Raw genomic sequence first — 6,000 nt, 5'->3', positions numbered from 1 at the left:
TTTTAGACTTTAATATTAATTTAGACTATGACTTAGATCTCACAGAGACTCCAGACCCCGGTTTGATGAACCTCTTTGAATTGTCCTTTCCAGAACAATGTGCTCCTGCCAATATGACCCAATGTTGCATGCATGCTCTGTCCTTTATAAGAGCTGACATGAAATAGCAAGGAAATCATCATTGCCCCCCATTGCCAAAGTGACAGGAAAACAGGGCAATATGAATTTAAACCATTTCCCCCAAATTGACTCAGACTCTAAAGATCAAACCATAAAATTACTTTAGGCATCAAGACTAATTTAAAACTCATAATTGAGACATCAAGATAAACTGAGAAACTTGGAAAGAATTGAGATCTCATATTTCTGCCCCTATGTTAATTTATTCCCTTACTATGTTACAGAGTATTTAGACCCCACTCTCAGAAACATCTTCATATTTTTCTTTTCGCCCTATAGGACAATATAGCAAATGTGCTCCCACTACCATGATCCGATGATGACTCTAATATCTTAAAGAGTGCTCATATAGCAAGGAAGTCATCATCAGATCCATAGTCAATGTGACACAGAAAAAACTGGCAAGATTTGTCAATGTTTTTCATTGGAAATACAGTCGCTGGAGACTTGCCTATTGTTTTACTACAGTGGTGGGCAAAAGTATTGGCACCCCTGCAATTCTGTCAGATAATACTCAGTTTCTTCCTGAAAATGATTGCAATCACAAATTCTTTGGTATTATTATCTTCATTTAATTTGCTTGCAAGGAAAAAACACAAAAGAGAATGAAGCAAAAATCAAATCATTGATCATTTCACACAAAACTCCAAAAATGGGCCAGACAAAAGTTTTGGCACCCTCAGCTTAATACTTGGTTGCACAACCTTTAGCCAAAATAACTGCGAACAACCGCTTCCGGTAACCATCAATGAGTTTCTTACAATGCTCTGCTGGAATTGAAGACCATTCTTCTTTGGCAAACTGCTCCAGGTCCCTGATATTTGAAAGGTGCCTTCTCCAAACTGCCATTTTGAGATCTCTCCACAGGTGTTCTATGGGATTCAGGTCTGGACTCATTGCTGGCCACCTTAGAAGTCTCCAGTGCTTTCTCTCAAACCATTTTATAGTGCTTTTGGAATTGTGTTTAGGGTCATTGTCCTGCTGGAAGACCCATGACCTCTGAGGGAGACCCAGCTTTCTCACACTGGGCCCTACATTATGCTGCAAAATTTGTTGGTAGTCTTCAGACTTCATAATGCCATGCACACGGTCAAGCAGTCCAGTGCCAGAGGCAGCAAAGCAACCCCAAAACATCAGGGAACCTGCGCCATGTCTGACTGTAGGGACCGTGTTCTTTTCTTTGAATGCCTCTTTTTTTTCCCTGTACACTCTATGTTGATGCTTTGGTGTGGAATTATATCCAATTTGGCTTTAGGACAATTCTTTTTGTGTTTTTTCATTGAAGACAAATTAAATGAAGATAATAATACCAAAGAATTTGTGATTGCAATAATTTTCAGGAAGAAACTGAGTATTATCTGACAGAATTGCAGGGGTGCCAATACTTTTGGCCACCACTGTAGTTCCGGAAAATTCCCCTTTTCTGTGTTGAATCATCCAGGCATTGTATAAAGCCAAAGAAACAACTATAACTGTTATATATTATCAACATAGGTATGAAAATATTCTGTTGGTGCGTACTGGAAAAAAATTACTATATTAAGCTATATTTATACAACAGTATTTATGATCAGTATTTCATCAGTATTGGTATACCAAAACCAGGAGTGTTTCCAAAACGCAGAACAGGTGTCAATATTTAAATTATAATTTTTTCTTTCCAAGTTCCACTCCTGGTTTTGGTATATAGACACTAATGAAAAATACTGGCCAAATACTGACGTGTGGATAAGCCCTTATTGTCAAGACCTGATACAAGGACAAAGAGTGCATTAGACATCAGACTATATCATCACAACTGTTTTCTAGTTTTTAGATAAGATATGTGTATACTGTAAATAGGAACTAATCCTGGATATGACATTATCCTCATACACTAACTGCAATAAAAAAAGAGTACATAAAAGACAAATGTTGTAATTTGTGAAGTCGAGATAATTCCGGGTGACTCTCCAATGTTAATTCAGCACTACCCAGTAATTACTGCCTAAGTTCATCGAGAATACAATTTTGAGTTTGTGAAAACATCCAGTTTCCAAGAGAAGACCTTTATGTATATTACAAGGATAAATCATCTCTTACTTATGGTGGAAATGTAATGAGGAGGGAATGCAATTGGGAAAAGCATGAGTTACATTTGATGTTATGCACCTGACAGCTGTTACAGAATGATTTATTTGTAGCAATGATTTTTTATTGGTTATGGGATCCTTAACATCACAAACTCTGAGAACATAAACCTTTTAGCAAAGCCTAAACTACTTCTGCACTTTGAAATGGCTTCCTACTTAAAAGCATTCAGCCTTTTTTCCCCTTTAATCTCTTGGGAAACAACCACTTGAGAAAGCAGATAGGCAAGCAGGCACACAGCTCTGAAATCCTTGGCAGATATTGAACTTTAGATAGGAGGTTTAGGATACAGTAATTTTGACTGGTTCCGGGGAAAGCGATTGAATTACAACCTTATTATTTTGCTCATTGGCGTAATGGTGAAATTACTTTAGGGTGTTAGTAAACAATCTTGGTCTTCAAGATTGTATTAAGGAGTTTATATCTTCTTTTTTTCTGATTTATATCTCTACCTTCAGACTTTATGAGCTCTAAAAGTCCAGAATTGGGAAATAAAATAAGACCTTAAGAAATGCTAAGCAAACAGTAGTGTAATCATTTCTTCCAAGGCAAAAGATAAATAGTAAGTCAGGTCAAGTAAGACAAATTTGCTGTTCTTAAGATCTGTCTATTGTTCTAGATTCATCTTTTCCCTTTTTATATTTGTTTATTAAACTGGACAAACCCATTTTTTACATTTTAAGGTGCCCTATGGAGCTGTAAAATGAATAAAAGTGAGTAAAGGCATAAGCACAATTAACTTTTCATTCAGGCTTAATGCATCACACAAGTCATGTACATACACATATGAAAACTCATGCACTTAAAGTTTGTGAAAGTGTTCCCTCCTACCTTTAATGTGTTTATAAGATAAATACAATATTTTAAAGGGGAGCAGCCATATCCTATGTGCTTAGACCCCACTGTAGAATAGTAATTGTAATGAGGAGGGGAGGGAGGTTTGGAAGCTTACCACATTGTTGATCATGAAGCCATCATTCCAACTGGAGTTCCTCCTGTGGGGGCCGCTCCCGCTGGTGATCACAAACAAATGGTAGAAAAGGGAATGTTTATCGGCACATCCAACCAGGGGATATTAAAATTGTGTCTTTATTGAGAAAAAATTAAAAGAAAAAGAAACCTCAAGACCCCACTGTACTAACAAAGATGGTAAGTACATGTGTTAGTGTGTAATCCGCTGTCCGTGATGACATAATCCCGAGTGTCCCACAGCGATCGGATCATTTATAGGACAGTCACATCAGCAGTCACTAATGTGACTGCTCTACAAGACAACAGGCTATACACTAACACAGGAGTGTAGTCACTCCTGTGTCAGTGTATAGCACTGAGCTGTCAGGAGAGAGGTCAATCAGTTGATGAGCCCTGGTGACCTCACTTATGGCACCACAGCTCCTGTCAGTGTATCGCAGACTGATGAATAGAGCTGTCACAGCTAAAGATTACGTGGATTATGACGAATAGGTGAAGATTATGGTGATTTATTATTTTTTCTTTGTTAGAGTTTACATGGGCATTGGGAATTAGGCGTTAAGGTAAGTATATGGTGTTTTTTTATTTTTTTATTTTTACAGGGGACAATGGCTTCAGGGATTAGGTGTAGGAGTGTAATGTGTTTGCTATTTTTATTTGAATATTTTTTAATTTTAACATTTTTTTATTACTTTTAGCACAGGCGCCGGCTGATGAGAGACTACTCGTCCCATCGAGCGGCACCTGCTCTCGCTGTTAACAGTGACAGCAGGCACCGGCTGATGGGGGTAGTAGTCTCATCAACTGGCGCCTGTCACCCGTGGTAAGCTTTTTACCGCGGGTCACAGTCACAGCTGCAGGATCACATTGACATCTAACAGCGTGATCCAACACCACTCTGATCTGTGGTATGTTACCGCCGATCAGAGCATCTGTTTCCCATGCTGTCATGCAGATGACAGCATGGGAAGCCAGGAATGTTCGGGTCCCCCATTCATTTAAATGGGGTCCCTGTTCGGGTTGGGGTACTGTTTTGGTACGTGAACCAGAAGGTTTAATAAACTGTTCGGCATTCGGCTGAACCCACCGGACCTGAAAAGTCAGAGGTTCGCCCATCACTACTCCTATCTCTTTGATCTTTTGATATGCCTTCCTGGTCTTGCCGTTCAGATGTTTGCTTTCTATCTCTGTACATATATTTTGGTTATAAAGTTCTTTGCCTGCTTGAATGGCTCTCTTTAGTCTTTTACTGATGTTGTCTGCATCTTGCTTGTTACCTTTTGCTTTTGCCATTCGTCTTTCTTTGATTATTTTTAGGGTCTCTTCTGTTAACCATGGCTGCGGAGTTTCTTTTGCCTCTCGTTAATTGTTTTTCTGGCTTCTTCAGTAATAAAAGTCTTTGGATGTGTCCATAATTCTTCAGGCTTTCATTCATCCCTGTCCAGTGCTAGAAATCGGTTGTGCAGACTGTTCCAAAATACTTCAAGTATGTTGGTGAAAGTTGTAAACGACCTGTTGTCTAGTCTGTTTGCCCAGTTTGACTCAAATTTTTTGTTCATGATCAGTTTCACAGTAAGCTCCTGGCCTTGTTTTCGTGGTAATGATCAATGACCTCCATCTTTGGCAAACACATATGTAGTCAATCTGATTTTTATATGCCCCACTTGGTGATGTCCATGTGTAGAGTCTCCATTTGTGATTTTGGAAGAAGGTGTTCATGGTGGACAGTTGATTTGTCAGACAAAAGTCAATTAATCTTCCTCCAGCCTCATTTTGTTCACCAAGTACAAAGTTTCCAACAATGATTCCATGTTTGCCGCAGCCCACTTTGGCATTGAAGTCTCCCACAATAATGAGTAAGTCTTGTTTTTGTGTCTTGTCTATTTCTTCTTGAACTTGATCGTAGAATAGTTCAAGGTCTTCTTCCACGGCATCTGTTGTTGGCGAGTAGACTTGTACAATTGTGACATGAATTGGCACTCCTTGTAGTCATATCGAGATGACTCTATCACTGACTTCATTGTATTTTAAGACAATGCCAGCTAATCTTCTTTGGTTAAGAATAAAAGCGATGCCATATCCTCTTAGTTATCATTGCCAGGATAGTAGACCCAATGTTCGTTTGACTGGAAATGTCCGGATTGAGTCCATCTTAGTTTGTTAATTCCAAGTAAGTCGAGTCCTCGTCTGTCTATTTCGGACTTGACGATGTTGAGTTTTCCTTGGTTCATGGTTCGCACATTCCATACTCAGGTCGCTAGTGGCTCTTCCCCAGTAGCAATAACTAGATTCAATACCTAGATTCTTCTAAATGGTAATTATGGTAATAGTTTTTGAGGACATTGTGCTTTAGGTAGATTTACTTGCATAACTGTTATATTCTATTTCTTAATAAATAACATAATGGTGCTATGAGTGAGATTCAGTGAGTTGTAATTAAAAAAAGACTAAAAAAAAGATTTTGGTGGAAAACAAATGTTTCTTTTTGGTTATCCGAATAAATCTATGTGATTAGATGGCATGGGAATATCTTCTTGGGCAGTCCTAACCGGTAGTTGTGTTACTCCCCTGCCTCTGCTCCCTCTTATAACCTATAGCCAGTATGAGAGAACGCTGAAGAAAAGGAAAAGCTCATGTCATGACTACAGGACCGGACTTCAGTAAAGTTGGGTTGTAGAAATAAAAATGTTCACAAAGTAGATATAGCATTTAAAAGTA

Source organism: Phyllobates terribilis, unplaced genomic scaffold (genome assembly GCF_046119375.1).
Source record: "Phyllobates terribilis strain yellow unplaced genomic scaffold, ASM4611937v1 Scaffold_1__5_contigs__length_1240528914, whole genome shotgun sequence".
NCBI classification, from domain to species: domain Eukaryota; kingdom Metazoa; phylum Chordata; class Amphibia; order Anura; family Dendrobatidae; genus Phyllobates; species Phyllobates terribilis.
This window is presented reverse-complemented; position numbering follows the sequence as displayed.